Source organism: Rhinoderma darwinii, chromosome 4 (genome assembly GCF_050947455.1).
Source record: "Rhinoderma darwinii isolate aRhiDar2 chromosome 4, aRhiDar2.hap1, whole genome shotgun sequence".
NCBI lineage: Eukaryota > Metazoa > Chordata > Amphibia > Anura > Rhinodermatidae > Rhinoderma > Rhinoderma darwinii.
Genome location: NC_134690.1, coordinates 79,876,454 through 79,894,246, shown reverse-complemented (window position 1 = coordinate 79,894,246; position 17,793 = coordinate 79,876,454). Strand labels below are relative to the sequence as shown.

At 39.5% G+C, this 17,793-nt stretch overlaps 1 protein-coding gene across 4 annotated transcripts in view; it reads left to right on the top strand.

The window, feature by feature from the left end:
- The first annotated feature begins 1,220 nt into the window (after positions 1 to 1,220).
- ZBTB38 (zinc finger and BTB domain containing 38) overlaps positions 1,221 to 17,793 on the top strand; it is a 37,712-nt gene continuing 21,139 nt past the window's right edge. The window contains exon 1 of one of the 4 annotated variants that reach the window (XM_075861245.1): positions 1,221 to 1,501. The gene's annotated coding sequence lies outside the window, so the exon portion shown is untranslated. Of the gene's footprint in view, positions 1,989 to 2,024; positions 2,816 to 17,793 lie in introns of those variants that run through there. The other 3 variants (XM_075861244.1, XM_075861242.1, XM_075861243.1) reach the window with 3 other exon arrangements.

Sequence of the window (17,793 nt, the reverse complement as noted above, 5' to 3'; positions counted from 1 at the left end):
ATTTATATGAGGTCCTCAAAGCCACTTCAGAACTGAACTAGTCCCTGAAAAAATAGCCTTTTGAAATTTTCTTGGAAATGTGCGAAATTGCTGCTTAAGTTCGAAGCCTTGTAACGTCCTAGAAAAACAAAAGAATGTTAAAAAAAATGATGCAAACGTAAAGTAGATATAAGGGGGATGTTAACTAGTAACTATTTTTTATGTGGTATTACTATCTGTTTTACAAGCAGATACCTTTCAATTTAGAAAACTGCTAATCTTTGCAAATTTTCTCTAAGTTTTGGTGTTTTTCACAAATTTATCGACCAAATTTCTTCACAAACATAAAGTTCAATATGTCACAAGAAAACAATCTCAGAATCGCTTGGATAGGTAAAAGCATTCCAAAGTTATTACCACATAAATTAACACATGTCCGATTTGAAAAAAAACGGTTGTCCTGAAGGCCAAAACAGGCTGTGGGGTTAAACATAAACAACAGCACTGGAATAAGAAAGGTATGTGAGCAGAATTTGAAATACATGTATATTAGAAAAATATATCATTTACTATTCTATAAATAAATAAATAAAAATAAATAAAATGTGGACAACCCCTTTAAGCTGTAGTCACAGCAAGTCAAGTAGCAAGAACTGGGGAAAATAAATAGCAGGTATCATCTTATCTATAGATACTGACTTACATATGGTTTATAAGCTCACAAATTTATAGTCGCTTAAATTGCATACATTTTAACTGAGCCTATAAACACACTGAATACGCTAGGGAGCATGCACCGCATATAAAGCAGTATGTTCCACTCTGCTGTCACCCAGCAGGCGCTATGCCCTTGTCTTATAAAAAAAATTGTGCCGCCTGTCCGCCAATCATCCATGAGGAACGCGCCACTGTGCATACAGAGTGCTCTTACTTTTCAGCCGGACTGCCCCTATTAAGACTTGGAGGGGCTGTTCAGTGGATACTGCTGCACCCCCTAGGTTTGTGATATTTGGTATCTAAGGGCTGTATGGGAGACAAATCTTTTTTAATAAAAAAAAATTAAAAAAAATCTGTTTACATTGATATTAGACGATTTTAAATGTTGAAGGGGAAACTGTCCTATACTGCTTGTTTACTGCCGACCCTATGGAAATGAAAGCATTACAGAATTACCCAGCGTTATGCACTGAATGAATCTATTCTCTTGTTTCTACCATCACAGCTCATGGTCACAGTGCAGTAAAATATGCAGAGCAGGCAGCCAGACGGTTAATACAGTCGCCAGTCAGTAGCTGCGTACAGTTTACTATGTGTTCGGCTATGATTTGTTTGTATTATGTGGGTCAGAGTACTTGGATTATGCAAGCGAAAAACTGCAATGGATTACTCAATGTTTGAGCCGAATCCAGCTCCGAAGGATTCACTTTTTATCACAAGAGGAAATAACAATTCTTTCGTACGTATTTTCCTGTGCGACTGAGCAGCTGTAATGCTGATATATTTAGCACTTGCCGAGCCTGTGGTAAGTAGGGTGTTGCCTAAATACAATTAGCCGGTCAGATGACTGGGTCTCCGTTCTTGTGGCTTGCAAACTGTGGAAAGGATATTGCTTTTAATAAAACGTAAACTGCGGCTTTATTACAAAAAGGGAGCAAATGATTCCGCATGCAGAGCGGTGTTATGAATCCTGCCTGACGAGGACATCACCCTTTCCCGAAGAACATGTTTAAGCAGTACGCTTTCTGTTGCAGCGAGAAGAAGGATGTCATACATAATATGTGTGCATTCTGCATCAGCCCCGGAATGGTCATACGCACGGCTGTATAAGGCGACGACGCTGGCATCTTTCAGAAGCCTGTCACATAACATCTGGGGAACTGCCAGCTGAGTAAAGGTTGTTCTTTTTTTTTATTTTTATTATTTTTCCATTTCTGTCTTTCTGTTCCTCAATCCGAAGCTCCTGATGGCTTGTCGGTTATCCGCATCATTAGTTACATACTGCGTTTAAGGTGAGCTGGATCTATACTTCCTCCCTCATAAGCGATGCTGCAGAATGCATCTTTTGCAAGGCTGAAATGGCAGTAAGGATTAATGCCTTCTCTTCTGCATGCTGTGCTCCGAATCCATTATATGCTGCTGTCAGTATGTAAATACTCTGCCTGGCATAACATACTGCACCTCCTGTCTCTCACTTCCATATCTAAACATTGCATCACCATTTTACAGCCGGCATTTTCACCGTCATCTCATGCAAAATACAATCTAAAAAAAATAATTGACTGTGTAAAGGCTCCGTCATCGCAATAATCTGCCTTTTAATCCTGTCCTGTATTTACCCATCTAAATAATGTATGCTGTATTGTTAATTAATGTGAATATCAAATTAAAGCGCTTGAAAACTAATATGCTTGCAATGCAGGTAGGAGGAATGGAAAAAAATCTATTTTTAACTCCTGCCTAGCACTGTAGCTCGCCTCTTGTATGCGGAAGTTATGGGCGAACGGTTGGTTCTCCAGGGGAACGGAGAAGTGGCCCTTTGCAGCGGTCGGTCCTGCCATTATTTATACAAAGCTGCAGATCAATGGGACACAGCATGAAGAAAACCCGGAGGTGGATTTTCATTGCTATCAAGATCCGTTCCCCAATGGAAAATCCACTTCTCGTGAATGTCAGTCGTCTGAGCTGCTGTACAGCTGATTTTACCAACGACCGCTCTTTATACCCATGAAGCGTGGACCGAATAAGAAGGTTTATTTTTATTCTTCCATAACGGTGCGACACGCAGGAAGATTGAAAGTATTGTATGTGTTAACAATCCCTTAAATGGTTCATAGAGGTAGGTTGAAAGTGCATGTTGTTGTTGTCGTTGTTGTGGTTCGCACACCGCGCCAACTCTGAATACGTGTAATTTAATGAAAAATGAAACCGAACACAGAGCATTGGTAGATTGCTATATGTTCCTACACATACATGAAGCAATAGGCAATTACAAAATAGGCGATATGACTTGACTGTATGATTCACCTGCACCCAGTGCTGATTTATCAAGATACCATCTGCCTTTCGGAAATGCATAGATTTTATGTAAATAACCTCTGGGCACCTCGTCTCTTGCTCGGTTGCATAAAATACATTTCTGTGTGAAAGGTGCATGTCATAGTATGGCGGATGGCTTATTATACATGTTAACCGTTCACTGCTCTCCGGTTACCTATTGAATTGCCTATTATTCAGACTAAAAAAACGGAATGACAACGTAAGATTTAATAAAAAGAAAAAATAGTGTGGGAAATTTTAATGAGCTCTGCTCTATAAACCGAAACAGATTTCAGCCATTCCCTTCTATTATTAAAACAGTCAAGTAAAAAAGATCAAGTGAGGCCTTTATGTGACAGTAACCCCTTGCTTGCTAATCGCTATACAGGCTATCCGTCTGAAACCGTAATGTCATAACAACATTTAAAAATACCAAAGGCGTTTGCGCCTCTTTGCTCAGGTAAAAAAAGTTAGATTTTGCAAATTTTTAAAAAAAAATATATATATCGATGCTTTTTGTTTATGAAAAAAGAAGGACGTGGCTGTTTCTGGTCTTGCCTTGTATTATGCACACCACTGCCAGTTTGCTGAATAACATTTAAGGCCTGCAAAGGCCGCTGTGGTGGTTGGAGGGTTAATGGCTAGACTGACGCAGGACGATTTGATGTCATGAATCCAAATCCGTACAGAACAGGGTGTTTTTCTTTTTCTTTTTTTTTTTCTCCCACATTCCTTGTCTAGCTGTGTGTGCGTGTTTGCTGCAAAGCTCCTTTAAGACGGAGATTCTGCATTTGTGATGATCCCTCTAGACTGGGCCCTTGCCTTGTTTCTGTGGCAACGGAAAATTTTTCGCTAAATGGTTTTCACACTGGGGGAAGATAATGTTATTTCTAGAAAAATTTCCACCAGGCAAGTGGCAAATGCTTTCCACAGAAGGCATATTCCTTTTTTTTATGCTTGTTGTTTTCTCTTCTGGGAAATGATTTATTGTTTTCATCCGTGTGCAGACAAAGCTGCGTGCTGGGTATTCTCAACCCTATCGTAATAGTTTCTGATATAGACGTAATATGTCCTCACACAAATGTATGGGAATCAGCAAAAAGCGCTATGTCGTCCGCAGGCTACTAAACTGCATTTAACACTTTTTATGCCAGACGTTTTCTGTGTTGCTTGGAACAAACGCGGTATGAATGTAAAACAGAACTATTGAAGCGGATAGGCATTGATAGACTCTGATAAGGCTTTTATTCTAAATAAATGTCACTTTTCTTATATATAAAACAACATCTGAATGTAATTTATCGTCTGTATTCTATGCACTGCAGTCTTTTATTCTCTTCCTGTTCATGTTGTGTAACATGGACGAAAGAAAACAGAACTGCAGCTATGGCCATTTTGAGTCGACATGCATAACACAAAATGGCTGCCAGGAAGTCACAGAAAAAAATGTCAGCCTTTGGTAGTATACATTGACGTCTTTTAAACTGCGTAGTCTCTCTGGTAATATGTTCTGATTATTGTAAAGAACATTTGTATGTACTTAATATTTAGAGCTGCTATAAATACAGATAAATGCACACCTTTAGATCTGAAAGTTTTGTTAACAGAAATTTGACCTTAAACGGTGTTAACATTCATTTTCTCTTTCTGCGATATTAACTACAATGCGCAAAGAAAGAAACGTAGGGCTCTGTGCCTCACTAGCTTCTGTTCTATTTCTCTATGAGAATTGCAGCAGCCATTTTAAGTCACTTCATAACCTGCTGCAAAATGGCCGAAACAGGACAAAACCTCAACCTGCTGACAGATATTCTGCAGCAATCTATCCTTCTGACGCTGCTCTGGTAGTTAGTATAACAGAAATGTAACTCAACCACGGTTGCTGAATTCAATACCTTTAAGTCAGGAAACATCATTTGCTTTAAAATTCTCTACTGATATGGAATTTTAAATAGTTTCTTTACGTAGCATTTATTAAAACAATGCACAGCAGAAATATAAGTCATTTGTGCATCAGAAGGAGCAATATATGATCCACCTTCACTATCGCTTTAATACACTGAGCTGTACAAGAACCTGTCAAATAATATTATTGCGCTTTTTCTTGAGAAGAAGGGTGATAGACTGGTTATTAGCACAATAACTAAACCCAGACCCAAACCAACCGTTAGTGATGACATGTGAGGCTGCGTATGTTCATATGCTATATAGGATATGTATACACTAATATTCATTTGGGTAAGAGGATAGATCTATCTATTATGATAACATTGTAGTATAAAATTAAAATTGTGGCAATGGTATTTTATGCTACAATGTTATCATATTACACAGATTTATAATGCTGCTGATCTATTATGGTGCAGTGGGGTCTACTGGCCTATCTATCTATCTATCTATCTATCTCATATCTCATATCTATCTATCTATCTATCTATCTATCTATCTCATATCTCATATCTATCTATCTATCTATCTATCTCATATCTATCTATCTATCTCATATCTATCTATCTATCTCATATCTATCTATCTCATATCTATCTATCTCATATCTATCTATCTATCTATCTCATATCTATCTATCTCATATCTATCTATCTATCTATCTATCTATCTATCTATCTATCTATCTATCTATCTCATATCTCATATCTCATATCTATTTATCTCATATCTATCTATCTCATATCTATCTATCTCATATCTATCTATCTATCTATCTATCTATCTATCTATCTATCTCATATCTATCTATCTCATATCTATCTATCTATCTCTCATATCTATCTATCTATCTATCTATCTATCTATCTATCTATCTATCTATCTATCTCATATCTATCTATCTATCTATCTATCTATCTATCTATCTATCTATCTATCTATCTATCTCATATCTATCTATCTATCTCATATCTATCTATATATCTCATATCTATCTATATATCTCATATCTATCTATCTCATATCTATCTATATATCTCATATCTATCTATCTCATATCTATCTATCTCATATCTATCTATATATCTCATATCTATCTATCTATCTATCTATCTATCTATCTATCTATCTATCTATCTATCTATCTATCTATCTATCTATCTATCTATCTCATATCTATCTCATATCTATCTATCTATCTATCTATCTATCTATCTATCTATCTATCTATCTATCTATCTATCTATCTATCTATCTATCTACACATGTTAATAATTTATATTATTCTATATATTATACTAATGTCATTTCCCCCCAGTTTATTCATGTACATATATTTCGATGTTTATAAATTTTAACTATACTATATTCACACTTTCAATCATACGTGTTTTATGTTTATTACATTATTAGTAGTAATAATAGTAGTTATAATATTAAGCATTCTAAAATGCCTTACATAATACATAAAATGTATTCCTAAAATCTAATATTGTTTGTAAAAACCAAAACCTAGTTATACTGTGTGTCTATATAATTACAACGGATGAGGCCAGATTTAACTTGTTGACCATGAGTGAGAAAGCAAAATAGTAAGCATAAGGCTATGTTCACACGCTTAACCAAAAACCTCTGAAAACACGGAGCTGTTTTCAAGGGAATACCGCTCCTAATTTTCAGACGTTTTTTGAGCAACTCACGTTTTTCCGCTGCATTTTTTATGGCCATTTTTGGAGCTGTTTTTCTATAGAGTCAATGAAAAACGGCTACAAAAACATCCCAAGAAGTGACCCGCACTTCTTTTTCACGGGCGTCCTTTTACATGCCGTTTTTGGAAAACAAGGCGTAAAAAAATGCCCCGTGGGAACACAACGCTGTATTTCCCATTTAAATCAATGGGCAGATGTTTGGAGGCGTTCTGCTTCCGTTTTTTTTCAGGCGTTTTTCGAAATACGCCTTAAAACACTCCATGTGAACATACCCTAAGGGATAACTAGTATATTATATCTCAATCTTTAAAAATGAATAAGGTTTTGTTCACATCTGCGCCAGAAGCTCCGTTTGGATCCTTCGTGGCAGATTCCAACAGACCCCACGATGGAACACAAATCTGGCACTGTACTGTGTTTAGATTATAAATAGAAACTATGTTCGTATGGAGTATTTTGAAGGCACAAAAAATCTGCCTCAAAATTCCTTCAGGAATTTTATTGCACTTTCTTGCCGTGGCTTCCGCTGCATTTTTAGGCGGCGGCCAGTGGGCGCCGCGGGCAAAAATTCTGTGAAAAATGCTTTCTCTGCCTGCCATTGATTTCAATGTGAGGTCAGAGATGGAACCACGGGAAGAAAGAGAATGTCGCCTCCGCGTCCCATTGAAATCAATGGGAGGCAGTTTTGGGCGTTTTGTTGGCGCTGATTCCGCCCCGGTTTCCGCGTCAAAATCAGCGCTCTGTGTGAACAGGGCCTAAATAGCAAAATGGCCCACAGCCTTAGTTAAAACGAAAGCTAAAAGGGATCAAATCAATAAAAACGTGTAATAGAAGTAATTTAAGATAAACGGATATTAAACAAATATGAAAAAACATTTTGATTGAATGATTGATTTGAGACTTGATCTTGCCATTGAGGCACGCATGTTATTGGGACGATTAGTGGTAATAATTGCTAGCTATGTCTGCTTATGGCTCGCTTTGTACTCTTAAGCATCTTTCCAGATTCCACAAAAAACACATCTTTAGAGCTGCTTATCAGTTACTCACTGTACGCCACTTATCTTCTCCATTTAATGGACAGATCACACAGCTGCTCTAATACTTATCCCTTTCTGAAGCTCGGGAAGCAGTCCAGGCTTTGTAAAATGGACAGTCTACAATGGAATATTACTTTCTCATTATATTTTAATCAACACAAGGTTGTCCATTTTTTATTTTTAATCTGTTAGTCTCGTGTAATATTTTTGCAAGATCCTTGTCTACATTATGACCAAGTGAAGACACAGCAGAAAAGGCATCTACAACACACCTCAAAGTATGTGTTATATCTTAAAGGTGTTGAGCGAGAATTTATTAAAATAAACTGGCTACAAGAAATGTCATAACATAACACCCTCACGCTCATGAATTTTGATGTGAACAAGCCAAGCACCTTGCCTTACCTTATTACAAACCGTACATAAACACAATAGGATATAATATGTACATGACGTCTTCGGTGCTCGGATCAACCACGCATTCGCCCAATCTAGAATATCGTAGCATATCTTTTTCCATAATTGCCAGACAGTAGCCGAATTCACCACTGCACAAGTGCCATCTAGTAGAGGGATAAAGAAGACCGCAACAGAGTAGCATGAACATCACTTTTGGGATGACCCATTTATAATGCCACGATGGGCCCGAAATACAATAACATCAATAAATGCACGGTTTCCCTTTTAAATTACAGGGATGCGTGCCCCAAACAATACAGATAGGCCAAGAGCATTTACACAGGTCCATATGATATCCTGTGGTGATAATCATGCTGTAAAAGGCAAATGTCCTACAAGGTCAATGATCAAGAGAATGATCTAAAACTGCCTGTATTATAAGCTGTCCATAAACTTAGAAATAATTCAGTCAGAACAAATGGTAATAAGCGTTTTTAGTTTAACAAAAAATAAATAAAATGAACTCCCAAAACTATTGTTTCTGACCAATATAAATCTGGTCCACTCAGATTATAGTCATTGCTTGATTTATTGGGGGTTATTTCCAAAAATTGTCATACACAGTTATATAGAATATATACATACACTATATGGACAAAAGTTTTGGAACACCTATACATTACACCTACAGAAGCTTTTATGACATCCCAATCTAAATCCAAAAGGATTAATATAGAGTTGGTCCCCACTTTGCAGATAAAACGGATTCCACTCTTCTGGGACTTTCCAAGATTTTGGCGTGTGTCTGTGGGAACTTTTGCCCATTCATCCAATAGAGCATTTGTGAGACATTGATGTTGGATGAGAGGGCCTGGCTCGCAATGCTTATTTTAGTTCATTCCAAAGGTGTTCATTGGGGTTGAGGTCTGGGCTCTGTGCGGGCCAGTCAAGTTCTTCCACACTAAACTCACCCAACCATGCCTTTTATGGACCTTGTTTTGTGCACTGGGCACAGTCATGCTGGAATAGAAAAGGGCCTTCCCCAAACTATTCCCACAAAGTTGGAAGCATACAATTTTCCAAAATGTCTTGGTATGCTAAAGCATTAAGATTACTCTTCACTGGAACTGAGGTGCCTAGACCAACCCCTAGAAAACAACCACATCGCATTATCCCTCCTCCACCAATTTACAGTTGGCACACTGCAGTCTGGCAGGTTACGTTCTCCTGGCATTCGCCAAATCCCGCACAGACACAAGTACCACATGTATGTAATATTTGCTTTTATTGTACAATTAGCTGACCGTTTTTTTAAAGCATATTCCTCACACCAAATGTTGATGTCTATCTGGTCTGATTAAGAAGACATTTTTAGGAAACGTGTCACCTTTGCTGACAGTAAATTTCTTGCCCTACATTTGGCATGACGAATATGCTTTAATGACAAGTTGAAACCAGCATTGACACCATTGCCCCAATAACAAAATCATGCATACATCTAACTAACGAACCAATCTGTAAGAGATTATTTTACACTAAAAGTGCCTACTTGCTCCCTTTTTTGCAATTTATGAGTTTTTTAACAGATACAAGATTGAAAACTGGGGGTGGTAAATATCTCACAGCAACACACTGTGGTGACTTTTGCTCTGTTTGGTCACATCCCTTGCCACGTAAACCACAATATCAACCCAACAATGAAAATATAAGTGGAATACAGAACCATCTAATGACAGTCAGAGAGAAGCATATACTCCCTCTTTCAGTCAGGGAGAAATGTACACTACTACTACTACTCAAAGGCCACCATAACCAATAATGCCATACTGTGACCATATATATTGGTCAGACACCAGTTCTACACAGGCGGTCTACAGACTATTGTCACACTGCAAACCATACAAGAGAATACAGTATTGATCAAGCACAGGCAAAATAAACATTAATTAAAGCCAGTGACTCACAGGTGACGTCTTCTATGATTGGAGTTGCTCACGTTTCTTTTCTGGCGCAGACCACTATGATGACTTCTACCAAATACTGTAGAGTTTGCTGCCCAAATATCTTTGGCCTCTTGCTTCTACAGGCCATTTCCACCCCCTATAGCAACACAAATTAAGACCATAGACCAGATCCCCTAAATTATTTAGACCCCAGACCCCTAACCTAATTCAGACCTTAGACCAAAGCCCTAAATAAATTCAGACCCCTAAATTAATTCAAACTCTCGACAAGACGCTTAAATAAATTCAGACCTCAGACTAGACCCTTAAAAAAATTCAGATTCCCAACCCCTGAATTAATTCAGAGCCCATACAAGATACCTTAAATAATTCAAAACCCCTATATATATTCAAACTTAAGAACAGACCGCAAAATTAATCCAGATACCAGATCCGAACACTAAATAAATTCAGATCCCAGACTAGACCCCAAAATTAATCTCGACCCCAGACCAGACCCCTGAATAAATTCATACCCAAGGCCCATAAATTAATTCAGACCTCAGACCAGACACCTAATGTAATTCAGACCTCAGACTAGACCTCTAAATTAATTCAGATCCTCAGACAAAACACTTAAAGAGACTCTGTCACCAGATTATAAGTGCCCTATCTCCTACATAAGGAGATGGGCGCTGTAATGTAGGTGACAGTAATGCTTTTTATTTAAAGAAACGATCTTTTTTCACAAAGTTAGGAGCGATTTAAGTTTATGCTAATGAGCTTTCTTAATGCCCAAGTGGGCGTACTTTTACTTTCGACCAAGTTGGCGTTGTACAGAGGAGTGCATGACGCTGACCAATCAGCATCATGCACTCCTCTCCATTCATTTACACTGCACTAGCGATATAGTTATATCACTATGTGCAGCCTCATACACAAACCCTAACATTACTACAGTGTCCTGATAATGAATACACATGAAATCCAGCCTGGACGTCATGTGTACTCAGAATCCTGACACTTCTGAATCTTTTTTTGTGAGATTCCGGCAAGTGAAAGCAAATCTCGTTTAGCTCCGAGATCTCGCGAGATTTCGTATCCGTTGCTGGAATCTCACAAAAAAGATTCAGAAGTGTCAGGATTCTGAGTAAACATGACGTCCAGGCTGGATTTCATGTGTATTCATTATCAGGACACTGTAGTAATGTTAGGGCTTGTGTATGAGGCTGCACATAGCGATATATCTATATCGCTAGTGCAGTGTAAATGAATGGAGAGGAGTGCATGATGCTGATTGGTCAACGTCATGCACTCCTCTGTACAACGCCCACTTGGTCGAAAGTAAAAGTACGCCCACTTGGGCATTAAGAAAGCTCATTAGCATAAACTTAAATCGCTCCTAACGTTGTGAAAAAAGATCCTTTTTTTAAATAAAAAGCATTACTGTCACCTACATTACAGCGCCGATCTCCTTATATAGGAGACAGGGCACTTATAATGTGGTGACAGAGTCTCTTTAAAGGAATTCATACCCCATACTAGGACCCCTAAATTAATTTATACCCCCAGCAAGACTGCCTACATAAATTCAGACCTCCAACCAGACCCCTAAATAAATTCAGACCCCCAGACCAAACCCTTATATTAAATAATAACCTATACCAGGCCCCCTAAATTAATTTAGACCACAGGCCAGACTGCCTAAATTAATTCAGACATACGACCAGATCCCAAAATAATTGAGACCTCGGACCAGACCAAACCCCCTACATTTTTTTTTTAACCGCAGACCAGACCGCAAAATTAATCCAGACCTCAGGCCGGACCCCAAAATGAATCCAGACCCCAGACGAGACCTCTAAATAAATTCAGAACCATGGCCCGTAAGTTAATTCAGACCCCAGACCAGACACCAAAATTAATCCAGACCCCTTAATAAATTCAGACCCCTAAATTAGTTCCGACCAGATCCCTTAAAAAAAATTCAGATCTCTAAATGAATCCAGACCCTAGACCCCTAAATAAATTCAGACCCCAGACCAAACCCCTGAATTAATTTAGAGCAGACCTCTAAATAAATTCAGAACCCTAAATAAATCCAGATCCTACTGCCCCGCCCAAAATCCGCCCGAGTAGAAGAACTGCATCTATGTGACAAATCCTCCTTTGGTGTTGTGCCTAATTTTACACAACCATATAAAGTGCGCATCTACTATTTAGAAATGTGACCATTCATACATGTAATAAATTTGTCAGACCGCTATTGACCACGCCCCTTCACTAAACTCCACCCAGTATTCTCACTAAGAAGAGAAAATTAGCACATTATAGCGCAAAAATGGCGTGCACCAAAATGTGTGACTTTTATATGCCAAAATTCCTGCTGCAAATCAATTGATAAATTCCCCCTTATGAATACTACATTTATCTCTTTATCTTTCTGCTAAGTAAGAACATTATTATCATGCATAATGATAAAAGACATATGCTTGCAAGAAAAAATGGCATAAACCTTAGGTGTGAGTCAGAATAGCGCGTCTGTCTGTATGATTAATGTACTTTCCTACAGTGGAAAAAACACACACAGCATTTAGTATTCAGACTATAGACTATATAGGTAAGCGGACCTTACAAATTGATTTAGCCAATAAGCTATTAGCTTTTTAACCAAGAGAACAAATAAAAATTGTTATAATTTTCTCTATATTCTGCAGTAAAATAAAAATAGGGCCTTAAGGGTGCATTGAAAAACATTAGATTGTTTTGGACTAACTAACTGCCTGTCCCCACTGTTTGCAGGCAGCCTAGTCTCTGAAGTCCCCTCCCAGCTATGCTCCAGTGTAACACACACAGCACTCAGTCTCACAACACACACACAGCACTCAGTCTCACAACACACACACACACACACACACACATATATATCTCCATACTCATATATACACACTCACACATATATACACACATACATATATATACACACATATATATATATACATGCTCATAAACACACACACATATATACACACATACATACACACATATATATACTCACACTCATACACACAGTCATACACACATATATATACACACACCCACATACACACACACACACATATATACACACACTCAAATATATACACACAAACACTCATATATACAGACATATATACACACACCCATATATACACACACATATATACACACACACTCATATACACACACACTCATATATACACACACATACTTCTATATATACACACACACACATCATTTATCACTTACCTTTCTCAGGATTTCTTCTCTCCTGTGTCCGGAGTCTGGAAGTTGCGGTGATTGGTTTAGGACCCTTGATCATGTGACAGTCAAGTGATGTTCTCAAAGGTCCTGAAATCACTGTTACAAGGAGACAGCGGACGGAAGCTGCTGCATACATCTATGTATGTGGGGATTTCTTTATCAGTTCCCACATACACAGATATTTGCAGGACTGTTCAGGAGAGTGGCCACTGAGCAGTGCAGTGGCCGGCCCACCTGGAAAATTCCTGGTGAGGTACATGGCCAATCCGCCCCTGTATGCAACTGTATGGCATACAGTTGTGTAAGTCAGAGTTCAATTTTTGCCCCAATACCCCTGGAGATTTTTTCAGTGTGTGCGCTAAAGAAAAATTGATATCGAGATTTAAACAGGCCAATTAGCAAGGACAAGAATTGGCAACTTACTTTGAAAGGTTATCATCAATGAAAGCATGACAAACATGGCAAGACATTGAAAAACTTTGTTGCTTTTTGTGTTGATGTCCTGTCATACTGCTGTTAGCTCCCCTCCTAAAAGGAAACTTAAAACAAGATAAGAAAATTACAGTTATAACAGGGACTACTTTATCTTATATATGTTGTCCTGTTTTGCTGTCGCTTGCTAATTATATCAATTTACGGCTTTATTCATACAAACATATTTTACATCCATCTGCTGTACGCTTTAACAAAGCACAGAACACTGATCCATACAAGTTAATGGGGCTTTTCACACAAATACATTTTTTTTTCAACAGAGAATGTGTCCATTGCGAGACCCTCACAGCATGCCCTATTCAGGTTCGTTTTTGCAGACTAGACTCGGCTATTAAAGTCTATGTTTGCATGTAAAAAAGGGACAACATATGTGCTGTCCGTTTGTCACGGAACAGTTGCTAAAGAGATGCAGGAAAAAAAAGAAAAGTGAAACCGGGAAATGCTTGCAAGTCGCAAATTGGACATGCATGTGTGAATAAAGCCTTAAGAGTTACAAATGCCAGTAAAGCCTGCAAATCATGAAGTAGAGTTAGGGTATGTTCACACGCTGAGTCAAAAATGTCTGAAAATACGGAGATGTTTTCAAGTTGTCCCATAACTGTTTTTTACTTTTATGACCCTTCAATCCGACAGGTAAGGCCCTGTTGACATCTCGTTTCAGCTCTACATTTAGGGCTTATTTAGACGAACGTGTAATACGTCCGTGCAACGCGCGTGATTTTCACGCGCCTTGCACGGACCTATGTTAGTCTATGGGGCCGTGCAGACTGTCCGTGAGTTTCACGCAGCGTGTTTCCACTGCGTAAAACTCGCGACATGTCCTATATTTGTGAGTTGTTCGCGCTTTACGAGTCAATAGGTGCGTGAATATCACGCGCAGCACACGGAAGCACTTGAGTGTGACGCGCGTTATTCGCGCAACAGCAGTGCAAAGTATGAATGAAAACAGAAAAGCACTACGTGCTCTTCTGTTTACAAATATACAAACAGTGTCATAATAATAGCGGCTGCGCGAAAATCACGCAGCCACGCATCATGACACACGGAGCTGTTAAGTACCTTTTGCGCACACAAAATGCCGTGTTTTCTGCACGCGCAAAACACACACGCTCGTGTAAATCTGGCCTTAGCGTGTACGTCGGGAAAGATTCTCTAGTCCCAGAGTCCCCGGCCAAAGCGCTTCCGATGCACTGGCCGGGAACTCTGTAGTTAAAAGTCCCTGACATCATTGTCCATACATAGAAAGTGACGTCAGTGGCTCCCTCCAGTAGCAGAATACCCGGCCAGAACATTGCCAACGCTCTGGCCTGGGATTCCAGCATCTTAAAGCTCCTAACGTCCATATATAAACAGTGACATCAGGAGCTTTCCAAGGACTGGAATCCCGGCCAGAGCGCTACCCACGCTTTGACTGGGGATTCCAGCATCTTAAAGCTCCTAACGTCACTGTCCATATATGGACAGAGATGTTAGAGGCTCCCAGGAGCAGAATCCCCGGCCAAATTGTTGCCGATGCACTGGCATGAGTATTCCTGCATCTTAAAGCTCCTAACGCCACTGTCCATATATGGAAATTGTATGGACAGTGACATCAAAAGCTCCAACAGGAGCGGAATTCCAGCCCATGGCATTGCCAATGCTCTGGCCATAGATTCCGGGTTTCTAAGGCTCCTAATGTCACTGTCCATATATGGACAGTGACGTCAAGGGCTTTCTCAAGACAGGAGTCCACAGCCAGAGTGCACTGCTCTGAACGGGGACTCCATAGTTGAAAGCCCCTGACATCACTGTCCATACAGTGACCTCAGGGGCTTCCCCTGAGCATAGTGCTTCAAGTAGCGCACTGCCCAGAAGTTCGGGTGACGTATCACCCTCTATGCCTAAACAGTGGGATACGTTGCTACCTTCCGTCGGAAGTATACATCAGGACGAGTTGTGAACTGGGCCTAATAAAAGTTAGGAGCGGATTCAAAGCTCTGTAACTTCCACCTTTGCCAAAAACGAGGGGCTTAGAATCTTTGTTCTTGGCAGGAGAGCAGGCTGAGCATGTATGGTCCCTCTCCATGGAGACAAATAGAAGCGTTGGAAACAACCAGTGATGTCTAGGTTTGCATAAATAAAGTTAATACAAATGAGCCCAAGACATGCTTAAAGTTTTGAACACACATATATACTAGTATATATATATATATATATATACAGCTCCGTAATTTCAGACGTATTTGGCGTTGTCGTGTGCACATACCTCTAGGGTACGAGCACAGCTTAAAAACTGCGGATTTTCCGCAACGGATTAATTGCGGAAAATCTGCAGCGTATTACAGTAGCAGCAGTGTAGGTGAGATTTCAACAAATCTCATCCTCACACTGTGGAAAAATGTCGCCGAAAAAAACGCACATAAATTGACCTGCGGTGCGGTTTCTTCAAACGCAGAATGTCAATTAATGCTGCAGAATCGCAGCTCTTCTGTTGCGTGTTTTCCAATTTAATTAAATGGGGTGCTTAAACCTGCAACAAAGTGGTGTGTGTTGCAAACCGCAAGTAAGAAAAAAATAAAAATAAAGTTATACTTACCCAGAGTTCTCTGCTTCTCCTCCAGTCCGGCCTCCCTGGATGGCGTTGCAGGCCATGTGACCGCATCACAGGCTGCAGCGGTCACATGGCCTGCAAAGTCATCCAGGGAGGCTGGAGCGGACGTCAGAGGAGGGAGAGGGTAAGTATGTGCGATAATTTAAGCAGCGGAATTTACGCCCGAAAAAAGTGTGGTGCGGGATTTCGGACTGCATTCCCTGCAGTGTTCAGGCCGGATACGCTGCGCAGGTTGAAGCAGTGTATCTACCCTGAATACGCCGTGTGTGTTCTTACCCTTAGGCCTGATTCACACGAGCGCTGCACATCTTGGACGTGAAAAACTACAGTTTTTCACGTCCGAGGTGCATCCGTGCTCAGCGCTGCGGGACGCGATGTCACACATCCCCCATAGTTGAGAGTCTATGGAGGGATGCGTGAAAAGATAGGACATGTCCTATTTTCGCACAGACCCTTCAAACGGTCTGTTGAAACAACAGCTGTGTGAACGGCCACAATGAATTACATAGGTCCTGTGACGGCTGCTGTTTCAACGGCCGTCCCACGGACGTTTAACACGTTCGTGTGAATCAGGCCTTAGGTATACAATAATGAGTAAATAGGCAGCACTCCGAAAAAAATAAGTGAAACAAAGTTTGGCCTTTATTAGCCCACGTGCAACGTTTTAGCCCTTGTGTCCAGGAACTTCCTCAAGCAACAATGGATAAATGTGTATAACATTTATAGGGCATGTATATATACGTATATAAATATAGATAGACTATTTATTTGGTCCCTGAAACAACGGATGTAGGTAAAGTGCTATTTTTTATACATCCTTAATGTGCACAGACATGGAATATGCATACATGACTCCAATAACTTCATTTGTACAAACCTGGAAAACCCCTTTAAAGACTATGTAAACCTTTGAAAGACATTTTTTTTTCAATAAAAAGGTCAACCAGTGTGATTGGAGCAACTTTATAATTAATTTTTATTAAAAATTCCTTTTACTTTTTAAGATACAGCTGTTCTGTATTCTCTATACAGAGAAGCTGTATCGTTCACTAAATCATGTTCCCATCAGGTCTGCAGTACTGGCAGGTTCAGTGAAAGCGGGTCCTTCATGTCTCTGACACGTAGGAGCCACCTGTTATCCATCACATCTAAGTTCATAACTTACATGTGATAGATTACAGGTGGATCCTGCGTGTCTCGTTGTCACTGAACCCGTCAGGTCCGCAGGACTGACGGATTCAGGACTTAGCAAACGATACAGCTGCTCTATAGAAAATACAGAGCAGCTGTATCTTAAAAAGTTAAAATAATTTTTTATAAAAACTAATTATAAAGTTGCACCAATTACACTG